This window comes from Erpetoichthys calabaricus, chromosome 3 (assembly GCF_900747795.2).
Source record: "Erpetoichthys calabaricus chromosome 3, fErpCal1.3, whole genome shotgun sequence".
Taxonomy (NCBI): domain Eukaryota; kingdom Metazoa; phylum Chordata; class Cladistia; order Polypteriformes; family Polypteridae; genus Erpetoichthys; species Erpetoichthys calabaricus.
Window position 1 is genome coordinate 119,520,197 of NC_041396.2, and position 24,330 is coordinate 119,544,526.

Genomic DNA, 24,330 nt, shown 5'->3' on the forward strand with positions numbered 1-24,330 from the left:
AATGAAGTAGTGGTAGAAACTGACCATTCCCATTCTCCAGAATACCTGAAGGGCACATACATTGCAGGGTTGCGGAAAGTCAGTGACAGCAGAAGCACTGGAAGAGAAAGGAATTGCACCCTTCTTTGAAATGCAATTTCCCAAGAATTGTCAATCACAGGCACTCCGCTGAGGAATATGCTGGATTGATAATCAGGCCATGCAAACTCAGGCATCTGAACAAGGCTCTGAGATGAATAAGATGTTTATTCCTGGAAGAGATAATACAAACTGATGACTCCATCATATTTTGAAATTTTTAAATGTTTTTAAGTCCGAACGGTGTGTGTAGTAAAGGGGTATCTGTAGCGTGTGATGTTTAAAATTTTTGTAATGTCAACCAGGTGGGCAGGTGCTTGGTGGTAGCTGTGAACCAGGTCTATCTTTGAAATGATTACTCAATTAACAAAATTCACAAATTCTGACCTCATCAAATTCACCCCTTCCCACCTGGAAGTGAGTGTGGATTGTGCTTTTAAAATGGCATGGCACCTCCAGTCACTATAATCTTATCATAACTTTAAATAATGCCTATACTGTTTAGAAAACATTAAGTTTGTTGCTCTCCATCTATGCTGTGATTTTCAGGATTCTCATTTAAGAGTACAGCAATTATTATTAAATCAGTGTGAGTGTCAATGTTTTAAGGGGGTTTACTGTACCTAATGAAGAAGAACAGTCAGAATAAAACAACCAAATCCTAAAGGGGCAAAGGAAACTCATTGTGTTGTAAACAAAACAAAGTCAAACAGAAAAACCAATCACTAGGGCCTACTTAAGAAAGAAACTAATTGTTTAACATTTTGAAGTATTTTGGAATATCAGGGATACTCAACCTGCCATGCAGCAACATATTTATATCAGATGTACTGATTACATCATTAAACACAGCTTCTGCGACAACTTGTACTGGACCATGGCAACACATAGCCAATATGGTGTCAAGCTAACAAATAAAACAAGCTAACAAATAAAACAAGATGGTAATAAAAAAATGAAAAAAAATGAAATTCCCACATTTAAAAAATAGCAAACCCGACAAAAGCACATGTAAAAAAATAGCCAAATACTAAACACTGTTATTGATTTAATCTGAGATTGCATTAGTAAGGGCTGGACTAAGTTAAGCATAATTAACCAGTGATTAGAGATCATTTTAGCTTTTAACAGTTAAATGTAGAATTTCAACTTCATTAGCAATAATTATATGCATTATATGATTATGACAATGAAACTGGTCTTTAACAATCTGGCAGCCCCCTAAAGAATTTAACAGGTGAGATGTTAGTTTCCACATTTATGTGAATATTAAAATATCTTATCAACACTACATGATCATACTTTATAGCTACTTTAGATAAAAGCCCACCAGATTCACACATTAATAATGAAAAAGGCCCAGGTAGTCTGTAAATTAGTACTATGATTTTCTTGAACTCTGTTTCAATATTTAATATAAATGCGCTTAAATTTTTAGAAGTGATATGTATTGCAATTGCTTCACCCTGGGTATGACGTTAATCTGCATCCAGCCCTGCAAGCAGGTCCTCCAACTTGCAGGGAAAACATGGGGGTTAGAGGCAGAACTGGCAGTCCAGTCACCACTCTAGTGTGGTGCTGCACTCCAGTGTGGTGCTGAGGTGTCACCTGTTGTGTAGCTGCACTCGGGTCCCAATCCGGCTGGTTCGTCATGTGGTAGGTGCGGCAATGCGCTGTATCAGAGCATGTTCGCAAACTCTTTATCCCTCTCTCTCTCTGTGTATTTCATTGCATAAAATTATTCCAAGGGCAGCTCCTCAACTGATGTTTTTTGATTTTTGAATGACTGTTAAACCATTTGGTGCTGCCTCAACCAATGTAACAGTGTTGGATTTAACATATAAGATCCTTTGAATTAGAAGATTGTGAAATGTCTGCAGGTTTTTGCAGCAGGTTATGTCCATTTAAAATTTCAGTGCTTTTGGAAATGGAAATTAGTTTTTATTATCCTCTTTTTACTACCTAAGCTTGTGGCAGAGTGGTGACTCTATGACTAAGGATCTGCACTGGCATATGGAAGGTTGCCAGTTCAAATCCCATTACTGCTAGAAGGGATCCTACTCCATTGGGCCCTTTAGCAAGGGTTTTAACCGGAAAATTGTTCCAGGGGTACTGTACAATGGCTGACAATGCACACTGACCTCAGATGTCATGTGAAAAAACAGTTTCCCCTTGGGAATTACCAAAATGTATAACAAATAAAAAAAAAAGTTTGTTCTTTTATAATATGCATTGTTTTGCTGTTGTCTTTGCTTGAGTTTGATATTTCAGGAACCTTTGCCCTTGCTGTGCCTTCAACCTCAAACAGTCTCTTTAGCTGAGTCTCTGACATTTTTCATGAAGTGCACAAAACTTCCAACATGGGAAATTAAAACAACCCATAAGTTTGTTACTGATAGTTTATAGGAATTTAAATGAGTACAAAAAGCAAATATTGTTAGCAGAAAATTTTAGGTGAATTGTTTACCAAAAATGGCCCAGTTACAGAAAACTGATGAAGTAGACAGAATGGGTCCTTAAAAATATATTGTGTGAATTTTATGTAAAAATTCTAAAAATATTTAAATGTAATTAGTAGACACAACTGAACCAGCCATTATCTGATTTTATGTTAAAAAATGTGTTAAGTGCACATTCAGTACTGCAAATTTGTCAACTTATTAAAGGAAAATAGTCATTATTCTGGGTTGTTTATTCTCAAGAATCATTTTGTCAATTTTATTATTTTAACTTTGTTTAGTTTTTCTTGCATGTAATTATTATCATTATAATGATGACGTCAGTTTGATGACATCATAAGATCTTCGTTTATCTTCAGCCCACCATTTTGTGGTTGTCCTTCATTGCCATAGCCATAGTGTTTGCACTTACTATGCACTTTGCTGGTCACATACTGGTCTTATTTTCCAGTCTTTAACATCTAACAGACACCTAAAGGCATTTCAAATTGGAACACTAGAATCAAAAAATACGAATGTTCAGATAGAAAGAGTATTTCTTGAAAATAATGAGGACCACGTTTACCATGTAAAGTAAATATGCAGAAACATCTGCGTGACCAGTCTATTCTCATTCATTGTTGTTTTAAGAAAACAGCCTAAAAACAAGCAGGTTTTCAAGAATGTTCATATTCCCCAGGAACGGAGAAGAACAGGTTTAAGTCCTACTATTGTTGTAATCATTACTTCTGGAGTTAATTGTGCATGAATAGTTTTTAAAAAGCTTTTAGGAAGGTAGAAGTTAAACTGAGTATGTTTAAAATGGACATTTCTGGAGTATGTACTTTCCTGAGGATGTCATGTCATTTTTTAACCCACTAGAATAGGATACAAGGCAGGAACAAACCCAGTCCATCGCAGGGCATATACACACACACACACACCAAACACACACTAGGTCCAATTTAATAATAGTCTCGAGACACATAGGCCTGAGATGCATGTAGTAGAGACGTTATGACTACACCTTTTAAAAGAATCCTTTTGACATCTTGGCTTTAACCCTGCTTGAAACCTGGGCACAGAGTGTTATTTTCATGATATGAACAAGTACCTTATACATCTGTTGTTTATAATGTGAGATGAGTGTTTAATATTTGTAATATAGAGGATAGTTGGTTGATCTTTTTCAATATAAAGATATTTACATTTTTTTTAATAAATGATACTGTTTTTTCTACGTTGATATTTGTGTAATTCTTTTTTCATTATTTCTATTGAACTTATTAAAAGTAAGTAACATTCCATGCAAACAAGTAAAACTTAACAAAACTAAATTCAGTTCAACCCCCACCCAAGAGAAAGTGAGGAAGGCCAACTGCAAGAGTAAAACTTTTAAGAGTAGAAAAAAGGGAAAAGAATCCTGTTCCCCGATGTAAAAGCTTATTCTAAAATGATATTTAAAAAAAGTTTTGAACAGATCCACTAAGTGAGAATTTGATTTTCTCCAAATTCAAATATTATATAATATCACTTACTCAATGACTTAGAAAAGGTCTGAGCAAGATAAGTCTATGTGCTAGTAGTGTAATAAAGGCCATTACAGTTTGTTTGTCCTTCTCTACTTTAAAAATTTAAAAAATTAAAGGAACACTTTTTAATCAGAGTATAGCATCAAGTCAGTGAAACTTCTGGGATATTGATCTGGTCAGTTAAGTAGCAGAGGGGGTTGTTAATCAGTTTCAGCTGCTTTGGTGTTAATGAAATTAACAACAGGTGTACTAGTGGGGCAACAATGAGACAACCCCCAAAACAGGAATGGTTTAACAGGTGGAGGCCACTGACATTTTTCCCTCCTCATCTTTTCTGACTGTTTTTTCAGTAGTTTTGCATTTGGCTACAGTCAGTGTCACTACTGGTAGCATGAGCCGATACCTGGACCATACAGAGATTGCATAGGTAGCCCAACTTCTCCAGGATGGCACATAAATATGTGCCATTGCCAGAAGGTTTTCTGTGTCTCCCAGCACAATCTGAAGGGCATTGAGGAGATTCCAGGAGACAGGCAGATACTAGGAGAGCTGGACAGGGCCATAGAAAGTCCTTAACCCATCAGCAGGACTGGTATCTCCTCTTTTGGGCAAGGAGGTACAGGATGAGCACTGCCAGAGCCCTACAAATTGACCTCCAGCAGGCCACTGGTGTGAATGTCTCTGACCAAACAATCAGAAACAGACTTCATGAGGGTGGCCTGACATCCTCTAGTGGGCCCTGTGCTCACTGCCTAGCACCATGAAGCTCATTTGGCATTTGTCATAGAATTGGCAGGTCCACCACTGGCGCCCTATGCTTTTCACAGATTAGAGCAGGTTCACCCTGAGCACAAGTGACAGACAAGAAACACTTCCGGTTTGAGTGAACGCTGGCGGGACTGGTCGCCGCTGCTCGCCGGTAACGAGACTATGTGATTTTGCTAGACTAGAGATTTTGAAGGTATTTTTTTTGCCATTTTGCTGACATCTCTGCGTGGCTGTATATGCTGTGTATGCATTTAGCTTCAGCCTAACCTCTGTTTCGTTTGAAACTTACCGGCTTATTTTCTGGACGTCTGAGCTGCCTGTGGCCTCCTCACCTACAATGTGGACTGGTAGGATATTCGCCTGGTTAATGTTTGTTTGGAGTCTTTTGTCGCTCGTTATCCAACCTGCGACTGGCCTCCTCCAGTACCCAGCTGCTGAGCTTCTTCAACTGCGTCTTCTCCAGTCTGTGCCTCTGCTGTCGGTGCTGTATTTCAACCCGGACGTCATACTTCTCCCTCGTCGGAGATACATCCAACGTGGGTCCAGCCGGAGATTCCAAACGGACGTCTCGAAAGGAATTAACTCTTTTTGGTCTGATTTTCAGCACCCTCCACATAACACAGATAGGAACGCTGACCATAGCGTGTTGGCCAGCTTAGCTCGGTCGACTAACACCACTGTCAAATGCAACAGTAAGATTGTCAGCTTTGGTCTACTGAACATCCGCTCAGACACCATTCGTCGTCTCATTAGGAGCAAGCATACAAGCACCTGGGTGCCATACAAACTACTGAGTATGATTCTGAGTTGAAGCAATGAAATTTTGACAAAATGTACTAGCCTGCCACATCATTTTTCACTTTGATTTTCGGGGTGTCTTTGAATTCAGCCTTCTGTAGATTAATAATTTTCATTTTTATCAAATGATATGGCATCCTTTCATTCCTAACACATTATCCAGTCCATATCAGTATAGATATCCAGCATGATTTTTTTCCCATTGGAATCTGATGTGTTTTTAAAGTGTTCCTTTAATTTTTTTAAGCAGTATATTATAAAGATATTGTGTGAGTCCTCATGAGTGATCAATATTTCCTCTGGAATAGAAATAAGTAGTAAGGTTTCTGATTTGGAAATAGTGGAAAAATTGTGTTGATGGGAAGCTACATTTGTAGTGTATTTGTTCATAAGATGCAAAGACATTATATATGTGCAAATCTGTAAAAGATTTAATCCTGTACATTTTCCAGACATTAAAAACTGTGAAACCCAGGGAATGATGTTAAACAGTACTCATAGAGAAGCAGATACTGTACGATAATACTATCCTAATACAATAAACCAAGGGTATAATGTTAAACAGTGCCGATGGAGAAGCAGATGACGTATGATAGTACAATCCTAATACAAGAAACAAAGGGTATGATGTAAAGGGGATTGTTTTAAATTAAATAAATAAAATGTATAATTATAATTGTAATTAACACGTGATAATAGCCAAGAAGAAAACAGAATGTATAATTACTGCAAAAGCCTTATTACGAATGGACCAAATTTCAGGTAAGATCTTCTTTGCCTTGCCAGGACATGATGTGATTCATGATCATATTTCAAAAAGTGTCTGGATCAATTTTCTTAGTTCTTTTTCTGCTTCATCTGGAGAACTAAAAATGAAGAACTCTAAATTTAGCAGGATATAAGAGGCTGTATCTGATTTTGGCTTTGAGTAAGCACTGTTTAATGCTGTAAAATGTGGCACGTTTAGCTATTGAAGGTGAGAAATCAGGAAAAATATGAATGCGGTTATTTTCAAATATGATCTCTTGTTTCACTTTGAGAAGTGACATAAAATTTAATTTAGATTGTAATTTTTCAAAACATACAATGAAGCTTCTAGGTTTTGAGGCATTTGATCCACTTATTCGTTAAGCTGCTGATATCTCAGTGTCTAAGTTAAAGTCCTCTCCAATTATTTTAGAGAATAGTTCAGCTATGAATTTCACTGGATTTGGACTTTCACAGTTTTCAGGGAGACCTTCAATTCTGATTTTATTCCTTCTGTATCCGTCTTCCAGTGCAGCTAGTCTGTCTCTAGGCACTTTGCATTCAGAGTTTACAACTGTTGCTTTTCTGTTAGTGGTAGAAGCCAATTGTTCAACTATTTCAATACGAGTTGTGAATGATTGCTTAACTTCAAGCTGAGCACCAAGTGTACTACATTTATTCTCAAAGTTACTCGCATTTTTCTGAATTTGTTTCTCAATTTTTTATAGAATGCCTTTAAAGTGATTACTTAAACATTTTTCCTGGTCTTTAACATCCTGAATCACCTTCTCATTTTTCTGGGTTACGTCCTTTATATCCTTATATCCTTCATGTCCCCACCGAGAGCAGTAGTTATTGCGGTAATCCTTGCAGTGATCGTTACCTTCATTTCGGACTATTCGTTTTGGTCTTCTCCATGCTCTGTGAGCAGAGTAACAAGCCCAGTTGAAGTCGGTACCGCTGACTCGCGGGGGGTAGTTCACAGCTGTGATAGTAAAGCCATGCTCAATTCCAATGAACCTTCTGGAATCGACAAGTTCTCCTGGCCTAAATGTAATCCCAGCAGGTCTTAATTTAAGAATGATGGCTTAATTAAAATGACTGAGGTAAAGCGATAGATGGCGCTGACCTGGCTGCCACGGTTTTCAGGTGCTCTCATTCTTTATGTGTATGAAAAACTTTGGGAACCCCTCTCAGCCTGCATAATAATTTACTCTACTTTCAACAAAAAAGATAACAGTGGTATGTCTTTCATTTCCTAGGAACATCTGAGTACTGGGGTGTTTTCCGAACAAAGATTTTTAGTGAAGCAGTATTTAGTTGTATGAAATTAAATCAAATGTGAAAAACTGGCTGTGCAAAAATTTGCGACCCCTTGTAATTTTGCTGATTTGAATGCATGTAACTGCTCAATACTGATTACTTGCAACACCAAATTGGTTGGATTAGCTCATTAAGCCTTGAACTTCATAGACAGGTGTGTCCAATCATGAGAAAAGGTATTTTAGGTGGTCAATTGCAAGGTGTGCTTCCCTTTGACTCTCCTCTGAAGAGTGGCAGCTTGGGATTCTCAAAGCAATTCTCAAAAGATCTGAAAACAAAGATTGTTCAGTATTATGGGGGATTGTTCAGTATTATTATTTGTAGGGGAAGACTACAAAAAGCTATCTCAGAGGTTTAAACTGTGAGTTTTAACTATAAGGAATGTAATCAGGAAATGGAAGGCCACAGGCACAGTTGCTGTTAAACCCAGGTTTGGCAGGCCAAGTATAATACAGGATTATTATTATGCGCAGGATTGTGAGAATGGTTACAGACAACCCACAGATCACCTCCAAAGACCTGCAAGATCATCTTGCTGCAGATGGTGTATCTGTACATCGTTCTACAATTCAGCACATTTTGCACAAAGAACATCTGTATGGCACAGTGATGAGAAAGAAGCCCTTTTTGCACTCATGCCACAAACAGATTTACTTGTTGTATGCAAATGCTCATTTAGACAAGCCAGATTCATTTTGGAACATAGTGCTTTGGACTGATGAGACAAAAATTGAGTTATTTGGTCATAACAAAAAGTGCTTTGCATGTCAGAAGAAGAACACCGTGTTCCAAGAAAAACACCTGCTACCTACTGTCAGATTTGGTGGAGGTTCCATCATGCTGTGGGGCTAGTTCAGGGACTGGGGCCCTTGTTAAGGTCAAGGGTCAGATGAATTCAACCCATTATCAACAGCTTCTTCAGGATAATGTTTAAGCATCAGTCACAAAGTTGAAGTTACAAAGGGGTTGGATATTCCAACAAGACAATGACCCAAAACACAGTTCGAAATCTACAAAGGCATTCATGCAGAGGGAGAAGTACAATGTTCTAAAATGGCCATCACAGTACCCTAACTTGAATATCATCGAAAATCTATAGGATGATTTGAAACAGGCTGTCAGGAGAGATTTTGAATGGAAAAATGGTTAAAAATGCCTCCATCCAGAATCCAGACACTCATCAAAGGCTATAGGAGGCATCTAGGGGCTGTTATATTTGAAAAAGGGGATTCAACTAAGTATTGATGTAATATCTCTGTTGGGGTGCCCAAATTTATGCACCTGTCTAATTTTGTTATGATGCATATTGCATATTTTCTGTAAATCCAATAAACTTAATGTCACTGCTGAAATACTTATGTTTCCATAAGGCATGCCATATATTAAAAGGAAGTTGGTACTTTGAAAGCTCAGCCAATGATAAACAAAAATCCAAAGAAATAAGAGGGCTTCCCAGACTTTTTCATATGACTATATATTGAGTGGTTAATATGTGTTCTTTTCCAACTTCAAGAATTAGTTCTACTCGTGAAGAGCTTTTGAACATACAGGACTTAGCTTCACCAGATTCATTTCCTATGTTTGTTTGCGATAAATGGGATTTAATGCAGAAGTAGATCTACCTGCAGGACTGCCGCCCGTCAATCACACTTTACTGGGAGGTTCAAAGGTAAGTGGGCTGGTGCTTTGGTACACTGGAGATACAGAGGCTTTTGTGATTTACTCCTGGCAATCTGTTTTTAAAATATTTGCTTGCTTGTCAACATTTTGCATTACTGATTAGGACTAACAAACATTTTGCGCATATTTGTTCCTTCTCTTTTACTGAAACGTGACTTAATTTGGATTTACCAGACAATGTTGTTCAAATGTCAGGATATCAGTTATTCGGAGCAGACTGTAACAGTGGACTTTGTGGAAAATCATGAGGTGGCAGTGTTTTCATGTTTATAAACAGCTGCTGCATGAATGTGTCCAAAATTCCTTATTTTTACTCTGCTGATTTAAAGGTTCTGGTCATTCATTGCAAGTCATTCTGCTCCCACAGGGAATTCCAGTATGTTATACTAGTTGGTATTTACATTCCTCCTGTTGTGAATACTCAATCGGCACAACAGTTGTTACCTGATAATCGTCATCATTTGGAAAATAAATTTCCCAGTTCTGTCACTTTCATCATGGGGGATTTTAACCACAGCAATATGAAATATGATATGCCCCGAAAAGGGCCACCAATTAATCAACTGCCCACATGTGAGGGCAGAGCATTGGATCACTTTAACACCAATATTAGAGAGGCATTTTGCCATTTCTCCCATGAACTTCTTGGCAATTCTGACCATGCCACGATTATGCTTGTTCCAAGCTATGAACAGAAACTGGAACAGTCAAACCTGCAAATGGACTCCTGAGACTGCTGGAAGACTGTTTAGGCATCATGGATTAGAAAACCGTGGAAGGCTGGTGCAGCAGCATAGATGAATATGCTGAAATCATAACATCTCCACCTCCTTCTGTCAAGATATGTGTGTCCCAAAGAAGACCATAGTGAGATACAATAATGACAAGCTGTGACTCACCAAGGAGCTGAGGGTTCTCAGAGCTGTTAAGGACCAGGCATACAGGTCTGAGAACAGGGATGAATATCAGTCTGGAAGACGGCAGTTTAATAAAGCTCTGAGACCTATAAAAACCACTGACAAAGGTCAGCTGGAGAAATGCTTTAGTAATAGCCAGGCAGTGTGGTGTTCTTTGAAAAAGCTTACAAATTATAGGCATATGTGTCCCCAAGCCTTATCCTCCTCTATTTTGCCTAATCAGCTAAATGAGTTTTATAGCTGGTTTGACAAGGACATGAACACCTGCTTGAACCCTGACCCTCTGTCTTCTATATCAACAGTCCTCCTCCTCACCACAACCATTTCAGTGTCACCATCCCCCTTTCACTGAAGTTCATTTCATCTTCTTCAATTTCCCGTCCCCCCTAGTCACTCTTCCTCATTCCACCCTAAACCTTCTATGAAGGAAGAGGAGGTACAAAAACCTTTTGGGAAACAGAATATTAGGAAAGCAGCTGACTCTGATGGAGTCTCACCTGGTACTCTTAGACATTATGCAGATCAGTTAGCACCTGTTTTTTCTGATATTTTCAACACTTCTCTGCAGCTGGGCAAAGTTCTGCACTGCCATTATCATTCCAATTCATAAGAATGATAAAATCTCTGAACTTAATGACTATAGGCCAGTTGCTTTGACCTTGGTGGTTATGAAAGTATTGAAGCATCTCATGATTTGCTACCTAAAGTCCATCACTGACCATCTCCTTAAGTTTTCATTTGGGCAAATTGCTCAGTGGATGATGCAGTTAATTTATGCCTCCACTACATTCTTCAGCACCTGGATTTGCCTAACATCTATGTGAGAGTCTTGTTTGCGGATTTCTGCTCAGCCTTCAATACCATTGTTCCAGAGTTGCTTCAAAGTAAACTAATCCAGTTAGGAGCACCCTATGGTGTCTGCCAGTGGATTATAAGTTTCTTGGCAGGTAGGAAGAAGTATGCGAGTTTGGATCTTCATCTGTCGGATCCAATGTCAATTAGTATAGGCTCCCCCCAAGGCTGTGTTCTTTCAACCCCTGCTGTTTTCAGTTTATACAAATGACTGTAGATACATAGATAAATCTGTAAAAATCCAAATGTTTGCAGATGACACAACTTTAGAGGGTTTTATTTCCAATAATGATGTGTCTTCCTATCAAAAAGAGGTTGGCCATTTTGTGTAATGGTGTTCTTGTAACAACTTGGAGCTCAATGCTATTAAGGCAGTGGAAATGAGGATTGACTTCTTCCAACAAGTCACTATCTGTCTACCATTACAAATTAATGGCTAGACTGTGTCTGTGGTTCAGTTGTTCACATTCCTGGGAACTGCTTTCACTAATACATTAAACTGGGACAAGCACATTACCTAAATCAAGTAAGCTAAGCAGAGACTGTTCTCTTTCGCCATCTTAAGAAGCTTAGCATATCAAGGCATATACTGTTAAATTTTTACGGCCGACCCCTTACGCAACCAGCAGCCACACTACCAGGACCTGTAGACTGGATAAATTACTGAGGAGAACCTAACCTACTTATACCAAGCCATACCTCTGACAAATGATATCCCCCCCCCCCCCCACCAATCAACGGTTAAAATACCAGCAAACAAAAGCAGATATGTAAAGTAAGTGCAGAAATACCTGTATATTAAATAAAACTCAATGACAAATACAATAACACAAATCCCGACGTAAAATATATCTATATATATTCCTCCACCGAAGCAGCAAACTGAAAAAAACACATATGCAATAACAAAACCTCTCTTGTCCTTGCACACATATAAGAAACACACAATACAAATAATAACATGTTAATGAACATGAAATTGAGTCCGGGTAAATAACTGTCCAGAATACTGATGGCGGATCAAAATGGTTGTGTTTGATTCTCCCGAATAAAACAGAACAATCTCATCATGCTTCCTCAGCGAATGGTGGATAATAATGTCCAACCCCGGGGTTTCTGGTGATGACTGTCTTGTAGTGATTCAGGCTGAATGAGAAGCAAACTGGAACAAGGCACGATGTAAACAATGGCAGAAAAATAATGATTGGTTGCTGTTAGTTGAAATCTCTGTCTCTCTCTCTCCTTTTTCCTTCTTCTGTCCCTCCTAACCGTTTAAATAATGATGAGCCGGATGTAACTGACAAAACCCCGATACTGACGTGTCCAGGGGTTGCTGCCTTCCCACAACATCCTTCCCCGTTTCTGATTATGGGGATGTCATTTAAACAAACATATGTTAGTTTAAACGGGGTGCTGTGACGAGAGGTGACTGGGTGCAAACACTATAAACAACAATACCTATGTGGCCCCGTTACAATTGTAGCTGACTCCACCCATCCCAACAGCAATCTGTTCATTAAATTGCCATCACAGAGGAGGTACAGGTCTGTCGTGATCCATGCTATCTTTGCAGCTTCTTTCCTCAAAGTTTTCAGATCCTAAACTAGCTCACACAGGGTTACTTGTAACTGTTTTTACAACATACATATGGTAACTGTGCTGTTTGTGAATTTGTAAATACTTCATATTTGCTCAAACTGTACTATATGAGTCTATCATTTTGTATAGTTTTTCTCATTGCTGAGTTAACTTATTGAAGTTTGGAAATGCTTTGCTCAAGAAATTGAATTAGTGGTTTGCATAGTGTTAGGTTAATGATGGGTTGTAATTGTGCTGTTTTGTGTTGGTAATTTTTTGTATTTCATGTTTGCACCTAACCAAAGTCAATTCTGGTATGTTTCACATGGCACCAATAAAGTAATTCTGATTCTAATTCAGGTATGACAAGCAACTTTTTAGGTAAGCATTAACCTACAGTAACTTCTGTCTTGGCCTATCAATAATTACAAATAATATGCACTTATTATCTTTGCATTTAGGTTCACTTAAAATGCATTATTATCAAGCCAATACATAATTAATCTTACTCACAGCAGATGTTCACAATCTTCACAGTTTTGAGAAGAGGGGGGTATGGGTGCAATTGTGATCATGTAGGGCAGAAGATGGGATAACTGAAGATGATGGCAACCTTATTAAAAATGGATTATTGTTAGTGACTGTCAGGGAATGGATTACAATGGAAGAAGTAGGACAATATGATGTCAAAAATGTAGAACTGAAATAGAAAAAATAACAGCAAAAACCCAACAATTCACAAGTAAGAGTACTAAAAATATTGTGTGCAAAGCTCAATGACTAAACTCTTGGTTTGAAACAGGATCCTATTTACCATTAAGTATGTGAAAACAGGTTAAAGTGACTGTAAGACAGCTATAACTGAAAGAACTGAGTAGTTTTGGGCAAGGGCATGGCAAAGATTGTGTTAAGTATTGTGGCATCAAATTTCTTGTGCTTCTTGTTGCTGTATCCATATATAATAATCATACATAATAGTCATCCAATTAACTATAAGATAATAGGCCTTTCTGAAGTCAACAATCATTTCTTTCATTTTGTCCAAGTTAACAGGCAGATTTTTGCACTTGCACCAGCCTACCCATTGTCATTGTCTCTATTCTGTAAGCTGACTTATACCCATCGCTGACGAGACCCACCATTGTTGTGTCGTCAGCAAATTTAATAATGTTGTTAGAGCTGCATGTAGCCATACAGTCAAGAGTCAGTAGAGTGAACAGAAGTAGGTCGAGTAGGCAGCTTATGGAGTGGCAGTGCTCAATGTGATGGTTCTTAAGATGGTGTTTCTGATGCAGACTGTCTGGGGTCTAAGGAAGTATCTGGTGTTTCACAAGCTTACGGATTTAATTGTTGACTTTCACTGAAACTAGCTCTAATAAAATTTCAGATACTTTGCAAATATAGTAGTTAACCTTACAAAGAAAACTTCCATGAAATGATGAAACTGAACTTTCCAGGGGACATATACTCTCTGGAAAATAAGTTATTTTATTTATTTGAAATTTCCAAACATAAAACATACATACATACACACCTCACAATAGGCCATGAAGGATAAAGTTCTGAAGCACTAGAAAAAATGTGATTATCTTAACTTTCACTGCTGGTTTATCTTTGCATATGCAAGCAGCTGCAGAGACAAGATGCAAAAAATCATAATTAGAACACAATCTCTGTCCCATCAGGGTAGACAAAGAACAAAGGCATTCATGATATTGTGTACTGTGTTTTTCCATCATGATATTTTGTGTGGTTGATCTGGTACTCTAATGACTTTGTTCAAAAGCAAAATCAGAAGCCCATAATTTACTAGAAATTAACCAGGAAAGGTCCTGTTCAAGGGCATGTATGACTATTTCCTAAGTATCCCAGAATAATGGACTAAGCAATTTTCTAAGTCAATCTTGAAAATTTATAGTGATTAAGAATTTGTTAACAAATTCTTAATCACTATAAATGATGTATAAAATTCTAAAAATGGTCTAAACATTGAAATACTTCAAAGTGTCCTGAAGTTCTGAAATAAAAAAACTACTTTACATGTAAAGCAAGAGGGAATTGCTAAGGTGGTTTATCATCAGCAAACTACACTTTGCTTTACAGCCCACTATCTTCCATTAGTAAAGGTGACAGCAAAGCAGTGATGAAACAGTAGGTGTGTGACCATGTGATGGAAACTGATCTTTGCATAACTTTCAGGAAAGTTAGATCTATACCTTTGGATCCTCCCTGTGTAATAATTGGCTGTGCCAATTTTAAATTTCCCACTTAATTTATTATATACTATATGTTACAAGCACATTTGAAATTCAAGTATACTGTGCAAATTAAATTAAAGAATAAACGATAGAACAAGTGCAGCACTCTAAGATTTCTACTAAATAATCAATCTGGTCATTGGTGGGTATGTTCATTTAATGTATCTTATTAGATTCTTCTTCTTCTTCCTCTTCATATCTCCTCACTTCTTTGTGGGGTCAACATGCCCGATCAACCCTCTGAATACAACTCGGTCATGCACCTTCAGCCTAATCAGACCTTTTTCCTTTATATCCTTAGAACTAACTTCTTTAACCGTGTCCTTGGCCCAGTAGCCCTTGTTCACTTCTCACAAGAGTCATGCAAGGCTAAGTACATCAGCCAAGACTTGTTGCCTATGGGGTACGCCTTAGCATTTTCCAAAGTTGATTGGACTGATTCCATTATTTAAGGTTTTGGTTAAAGTTTCACTGCTGGATTCTGTTCCTGACATTAACCCTGTGTATTTATACAGGTATGGAACTGCCACCAAGCTGGGCTAGCATGCCCCCCTGGTGGCTTCATTTGTGCATCTTGTAGGATTTTCACCCTATTACCTTGGACTGTTAAGTGTGAAACTGAATTATGGATTACTTTTAAAAAAATGTTCTGAAGTCACACTGCAAATGGTTTGACGTACATATGCAGTATTTATTTCTTTATTTTTCAATAGATCTATCTGAGAGTGGCATGTGAACTCTCCCATGTACTTGAGCTACTCTAACTAAACAAGCAGATTCCCAGGCTTATTTAGACACAGATAAGAATAACAGCTAACAAGCAATGATCTTATTTACCATGGTAAATTACTAGGAAAGTGAAAAATTTAATTCAAGCTATGACACGTTTTAGATGAAGTTAAAGGAATTCCTTTGTTCAATAAAAGTGATATAGTGTACAAAGTTTATTCTGAAACAACTAACTCTGATTTAAATGTACAGGAGCTGGAAAGGGTGCTCCAGCCCATACATGATCTGAGTAGTTAGGCGCTGCCGTGAGTGGCAGCCTTTCCAGCAGCTCCGTGTAGGACTTTATCTTGTGAATTTCCCCTTGGGGATTATTAAAGTATCTATCTATCTATCTATCTATCTATCTATCTATCTATCTATCTATCTATCTATCTATCTATCTATCTATCTATCTATCTATCTATCTATCTGTCTGTCTGTCTGTCTGTCTGTCTGTCTGTCTGTCTGTCTGTCTGTCTGTCTGTCTGTCTTTATCTATCTGATCTGTTGCAGGTGATTGGGCTTATGAAGAAGACAATCTATGGAATGGAGAGGATGACCAAGACACTATTAGAGATAACAGAAGGACACTGGAAAAAAACTTGTCATCAGACTTTCCATCCAAGTGGATTCGGCGGTACAGGTGAGTGTCACCTGTACGCTACTTGAAAAGGAAATCCAGAGTGTATTGGATTGATGAGTGTCAAGTAGTCAAGGTTCCAACAATGGACAGGTGTATGGTGACCAATCGCCTGTGGTTGGAGTCTCCCACCAGGGAGAATTGCACTCCTATGGAAGAGAAGAAAGACTGAGGGCTGGACGAGACGTATCAGCTTGTTAGTTGTTGTCCAGCCTTCCACCAAACTGGCAGTGGTCACACACAAGGCGAAAGGGGTGCAGATGATACAGGTTCTCTCTTTATTTCATAGAGAGACCCAGACTGTTGTCGCACCCCAGAGTAAGAATAAGACCTAATATTGCAGCAAATGAACCTGTGCTCTCCCTGTGTCTGATGACCCCTCTCCACTGACTCAGAAAGATGAACTGTCCTCAGCTGAGCGTAGGCAGAGGCAGGACTTTCTGTCCTGCTTCCAGTCTCGCAGGTTGCAGGCTCGACAGTGCTATGAGTGCCACGGCCAAGACATGGCTGGAGATGCTGCCCATACACAGCAGAGCTAGTTGCCGTGAGATGATGTTGGCGCAGTGTCTCCCATGTTGCTTTAATATTTCAAGGAGGAACCATGGACTGGTCGATGCCAACAGCCCCCCCTAGGAGAAGGACAACACTCGCTGAATGGGAAGCCCTACAAGGCTCAGCTGAGGGTGGGGCCGTGTGAGGGATGGCTGGGAACCTTGCTTGGCTGGGATGCCCTCATTGTGGAAGGACAGAGGTAGACAGCATGCACAGGGCAGTGTCTCCCACAGAACGCTAGATGGCACAGGGCATCATGGGAATTGGAGTTTGTTTGTTGGGATCCAAGGGTGCCATCAGAGGGTGCTGCAGGGACCAGTGACCCATACTGTGTGATACACCAGCCTGGGCCAGCCCTTTGGAACACCAGAAGTACTTCCAGGGATTATATAAAAAGAGATGCCTGCCACAACTCTGAAAGCCAGAGTTAGTAGGAAGGAGACAAAGCTTGATTGGAAGAAGTAGAGGAGGTAGAGAGAGAGTTGGCTGTAATCCAGCATGCTGTCTACCCTTGTCCTTCGACACTGAGGCCATCCTGGCCGGGTAAGGTTCATTATTCATGTTTAAATCATCCTGTTTACCCTTTTAAGTAAATGTACTTGCCTATTATTTGCATGTTATCCACTATATCCTAAGAAATTCTTTTATATTATATTTTATATTATGTCTATAACATCTTTGTCTGAACCAAGAATTGTTAGCATATCCATGATTACAGTGCATTGTGTGCTCTTATGATGTCTTTGTTAAATTAATTTATATATATTGCTGAAGTTCAGAGGGCCTTTATATACTGCTGATGAAGTGAATCTGGAATCAAAAATAGGAATCTGGGATCAATATTTTTTCCCTAACAATAAATATATGTATAAGGGTATAGAAATACGTATAAAAAAGACATAAAAAATAATTTCCCCTACAACTGTAACCTGAGAAGTTACTAGGTCTGTGACACTATAGCCTCACCGGGACACCAACGCTGTACAGTGCAGACAGACACTGAACAGTGAGACACACTGCAAGAATTAAATGCAAACCACAATAAGTAATTTGTCAGCGGGTTTACAGTGAAAAAAAAATGTTTACCAAGCGTTTGGACTTACCGTCAGGTCATTTCTTTCTTGTTTTTCAGATGCTCCACCATTCATTTCAGCTATGAGCATTGTGTGTAGTATTCCATGTTTACTGGCTGGTGTTTTAAAGGTGGTGCTAAAATTTGTTAGCGCAGTCGTGGATGTTTGGGAAAGCAGAAAGACAGCTTCAGGGGAGTCCATTTGGTTTTGTAGTGAATTTGCACCATAGTGTTTTCTTTTTTTGTCTTAGTAACCTTGAGATTAGGTATATTTGTATTTTTTATGTTATGTTATATATGTTAGTGTTCAAATATGTTTATTTTGTTGATACAGTGATCCCCCGCCTATCGCTGAAGTTACGTTCCAGACCCATCAGCCCATCCATCCATCCATCCATTATCCAACCCACTATATCCTAACTACAGGGTCACGGGGGTCTGCTGGAACCAATCCCAGACAACACAGGGTGCAAGGCAGGAAACAAACCTCGGGCAGGGCGTGCACACACACAAACACACACACACCAAGCACACACTAGGGACAATTTAGAATCCTAACCTGCATGTCTTTGGACTGCCGGAGAAAACCCATGCAGACACGGGGAGAACTTGCAAACTCCATGCAGGGAGGACCCGGGTCTCCTAAATGCGAGGCAGCAGCACTACCCACTGCGCCACCATGCCACCCAGAACCATCAGCTATAGGTGAAAATCTGTGATTTAGAAAGACCATATATATAAACATTTTTTTATAGTTAAAGCCTTAAAATACCTCTCCCACATGCTTTAAACACAAGTAAACTTATAAAAACACACTTTGTAAACACATATGATATGTGGATGTCGGACTAAGGATATGAGTAACATAGTAATAATAATAATAATAATGTAGCATACCGTCGATTCATTCAAGCCATAATTCCTTCCTTTCTTAGAAGATGCAGGAAGCTTGGGAGCCATCGTAGGGCTTAAAACAAAATGAAAAATTCACAAAAAGTTTGCTCACAACAATCGGACCACAAGCAAAGTACACGATACGCAGAGAACTCAAATTATACAACATTAGCAGCAGCCAATCAGAGCCCAAGAGAATGAAAATCCTGCTCTGATTGGTTGAAATCATCTGGGTACTGTAATGCGAAACTCTTTGTCTACCATAGTGACTGCTGAAAACCGTATGCTTTGTTATGAATTCTCTGCAAAGTACACTACAGGTAGAATGTACTTATTGAATTTTTCCACGATATAGCGGTGGCACGATAGCTGAACCACCATAGAGCGGGGGATCACTATACTTTGGTTTTTTGTATGAGGTTTGTGATTCCCCCTGCAGGACTGAACTGGTGTCTCCCTGTGTGTAGTCAAGATGACCTGGGAAACTGAGATGTCTTTATAAGTATGGTTGTGGCTGCAAGAGGGGGGAGGTTTTACAATCGATCAGAGAGACTTGAGAGAAAGAGTTAAGGTGTACAAGGTGTGCCAGACATAAAGGTGTCTGGTGGCTGAGCAGTTGGTTGCTGCTAAGCTGTGGCTTAAGGCTCCTGACAACCCAAAACAGCTCCTGAGATTTTCTTTTTTTTTCTGAGGAGTTCCATTAATGGCATGAGCTGAAACATTTTTCTTTTAAGGCTTCTAATACCCTTTCCTGAACTGAAAAAGTGAGTAAACAATAGGGTATGAGCCTTTGTTTTATTTTACACACTTTATTTTTTTTTCCTCTTTGCTTTCTCAGAAAACGAATTGTTATACTATGGACTGATTTTTTTTTTTGCCATTTAGTGCCAACATTTACTCCAACAACTGTTTTTTTTTTTATTGTGGAAAAAAAAACCCAACTTTTTCTTGTACATCTGCCTCTCTTGTGTCTCTCTTCTTACCCCCTCAGTCCTGGTCAGCCCCAAACTACTAGCAGGTTATCCTCAGACTATGTGAAAACAAAAGTCTAATAAATTTGTTTGTTGGTTAACCTTGAAATTTCATCTAGTTCTATTAATGAAAGAGGCTTGGTCATTACCTAGGAAATTGCAGATTTAAGGTTTTTGGATACCCAATTTAAGCTTTCTTTCACATGTTATGAACATGCATATGTTCAATCTCTAAATTTACTAGTATTTGGGATAGCCTGCAAGTATGAATTTGTTTAATGGTTTGTTTTATACAAAAACAGTTTTCAAAATATATCATATCAAAGAGGAAATATCTCTTTGATATGATATACTTTGACTCATATCAGAGAAGAACCTAAAAATAGATTCAGAACAATAAGAAAATACAGTACTACACCTGATATTTGTAGGTAAGTATACAATACAATACAATACAATACAATTTATTTTTGTATAGCCCAAAATCACACAAGAAGTTATGCAATGGGCTTTAACAGGCCCTGCCTCTTGACAGCCCCCCAGCCTTGACTCTCTAAGAAGACAAGGAAAAACTCCCAAAAAAACCTAGTAGGGAAAAATGGAAGAAACCTTGGGAAAGGCAGTTCAAAGAGAGACCCCTTTCCAGGTAGGTTGGGTGTGCAGTGGGTGTCAAAAGAAGGGGGTCAACACAATACAATACAATACAATACAATACAATACAATACAATACAATACAATACAATACAATACACAGAACACAACAAATCCTCAATATAGTATAAAAATAAAAATTTTAGAAGTACGGAGCAGAATTTAACAGTAGATGATATCACATAATAAGATTTGGATTTGTTTAGAGTTCTGGAGACTTCATCCATCAAGCTACCTCCCCCATTTGGCCATTCCATGGCTGAAACAGCGCTGAGCCAACTAATCCGATGAAAGGACCCCTCTTTCCCATGATTCCTGCGATCCTCCATCAGGGATGACTTTACCTTAGGCAGGCAAAACAACTTGGCAGGTGGGCCGTGGCACCAAGTGCCACATTTGAGTACCGAGAAGAGAAACAGAATAAGTGAGGGTTAGTATCCAATTATAACTATCATGTTACTTATGTTTTAGTGCTAATGACTAACAACAGAGATGCAGTCTGTACAGTTAATCAGCAGCTCTAGTCAGGATATGCTAAACTGAAGTAGTGAGTCTTCAGCTGGGATTTAAAAGCTGAGACTGAAGGGGCATCTCTTATAGTAGCAGGCAGACCATTCCACATTTTAGGGGCCCTGTAAGTAAAAGCTCGACCTCCCACTGTTATTTTATTAATCCTTGGAATCATAAGCAGACCAGCACCTTGAGATCTTAATGTGCTCTCCATTTTGTAAGTCATAATAAGTTCAGACAAGTAAGCTGGACCTTGGCCATTTAATGCTTTATATGTTAAAAGGAGGATTTTGAAATCTGCCCTAAACTTAACCGGGAGCCAGTGTAACGATTTAAGAACTGGAGTTATGTGGTGGTATTTTCTTGTTCTTGTAATAATTCTTGCAGCCGCATTTTGGATTAACTGGAGGCTGTATAAAGAACAGTTTGAACATCCAGTGAACACCGCATTGCAGTAGTCAATCCTACTAGAAATAAATGCATGAATTAATTTCTCAGAATCCTGTTTATTTAGAAAGCACCTTAATTTCCTAATATTTTTAAGATGGAAGAAACATGTTTTGGACAACTTTGTAATATGCGCTTTAAATGACACGCTAGAGTCAAAGATAATTCCTAGATTGCGGGCTGATTCAGTAAAATTAATGGGGATTCCAACTGAGTTAAATGATGACAAAAAATTGTTGTGATCAGCGTCATTCCCTCCAACAATTAACATCTCTGTTTTATCTGTATTTAAAGACAAGTAGTTCTCATTCATCCACTTCTTTAATTCACTAACACAACTAATTAAAGACAACATCTGAGAAACTTCATTTGATCTACATTAAAGGTATAACTGGGTGTCATCTGCATACGAGTAAAAATTAACATTATGTTTCCTAATGAGAGATCCCAGTGGAAGCATGTAAAGTGAAAACAGTAAAGGTCCCAGTACTGAGACCCTGCGGGACACCATATTGAACTTCTGTGTATAATGATGGAGCATTGTCAGCACATTTCTGTACATATTGGAATCGATTTGATAAATAAGAACTAAACCAAGCAAGCACATTCCTTGTAAGCCCAACATCATTTTCTAGCCTGTGCAGTAAAATAGAATGGTCGATGGTATGCTTATGCTTAGCATGCTTTTAGAGCATTAATAAGTTAATGGTTAAATGGAGCTGGCTATTATAAACTGAATGGGAGATACATTTTCAGCTGACAGATTTCACATAAGAGGCCTTAGCCTAAAAGTCTTATTATTCTGAATTGAAGAGCAATATATTGTGGGAAAGCTGAAATGCAAACCAGGATTTACAGTATTTTGCTAAGTTAGAAAGTGCAGCTTTTGATTCTTGTGGGAAAATGACCTTGAGCTTATATGAGAATGACTTAGTACCATTTTCTGTGTTTCGAGAAACTGTAAAGGTGTGTATCCACTCTAAAACCAGAAATAAACCCAAATGCTCATTTTGAGTAAGGGGGGGAGGAGAATCATTACCTTTTATTACTTTATTTTTTGCAAAAAGAGTCCTCAGTTCAGTTGCATTTTGTTGCAAAAATAGAGCTATCTCTCAGTTTAGTTCCCACTTTTTTAACAACTTTGTAAAGAGTCCAGCTAAGCTGCAAAAATGGATACTTGCAAGGAGTCTTTCTCTTACTGAAAATGGACACTTTCATCCAGCTTTGTATTTGCTTAGTTGTTGGACACTTTGAAAAGAGCTCTTTACTCTTCATATTTTTGATTAAGGATTATAACATATCTAAGGAACTAGACCAATTGAGAAACACATTTGGGATTGTGATCTAGGACTGAATGAAGACTACATTCTTTTTTGCATGAAAGTTGTATAGTTCTTTGCATTGCTTATATTTGATGCTATTGGTTTTTATGCAAATCATTATAAGTGAAGACTTAAACCAGTGCCTCTATCTGATAGCTACAAGATAGATAAGAAGTTAAAATTGATCATTCCTTGACTAACTGTGGTCACTTAAGGCTCAAGGGAACACCTTTCTGAAGCCCTCTGTTGGAGGTGAACTGGGTTGAAGTAAAGAAGTGAAAATAAAGACAGTCCTAGTCAGTGAATTAGCCTGTTAGTGGTCCCTTGGGTAGAATCCACATGGTATAATATGGACAGTGAGACAGGTAAGTGGTTACAGTTAACAGTTGCATGGGTGATTGTGACATTTCTTCCTGTTCCCCATTAATAAAAGAACCTAACAGGATAGGTGCATGTCATAGCTGATGTGATAACTTGATAAAACACAGACACATTCAGAAGCTTACCTCACTTAATAAGTCCTGTGTGGTGGAGACAGGTGGTTAACAAGTCCTTGCTTTTAGAGATGATGAGTGATTTCTTTATGAAACAAAATTAATGCTTTGAATGCCAATATGCAGTTGTACTTTGCTAATTTGAGAGCGGGTATTGCAGTATCAATTCAGAAGAACCCTATATACAGATTTATCTAAACATTTTTGGTGACCACAGTATGCCAATAAAAAGTAAGAACTGGCTGAGGTCTCTAAAATACTGGGGTCTGTTTCTGAGAGAGTCTGTATTATGTTAATTATTGACAACACTATGTTAATGTTCTAAAAAGCTGGCTATGAATTTAATTATCCAAAGGATGAAAAACATTTGACCATAACCTTTCTTGTTTTACTTGATGCTCCTGAAACTCATAGACACCCACCATTTATTCAAACTTCCAGCAGATGTGCTTTGAGAGTGTGAGGCATTTAACAATATACAGACTTTTTATGTAATGGTTTGTCAAACTTTGTACAAATGACTGTTATATTGACTGCAAATTAATTAAAGCACTCCAAGCACTTCAGAACCATTTTGATGAAAACAGGACATAGCTTACCAATCATCTTCACCTAATTTGTCCAAAATAATATCAAAACAAAATGTAAAGGTCCCTAAAATTACATTCTCTACCACACTACTTGGTCCCTTATTTCAAGTGGTATACTTCCTGACTTTTTCATCAAATGCAGACTTTGTATTTGTATTTCTTCAGTGAATTTTTGTTTTGTTTGAGGCATTTTGTTTCTTTCCACTCCTGCTGCTGGTTCAGCTGAGGGTTTTACTGTTGCACTTGTGATTTTCACCTTTTTTAACATTTTATTGAATTTATTTAAAATCAAAAAACATTCCAAACAAGCAAGTCAAGTTTTACAAAACTAGGTTTGAATCAAATCAACCCCCACCCATGAGAAAGACAGCCAGGCCAACAGTGTAAAACTTTAAAAGTAGGAAAAATAAATAAACAAATATAAATAGAATAAAAAAGGGAAGAGAATCT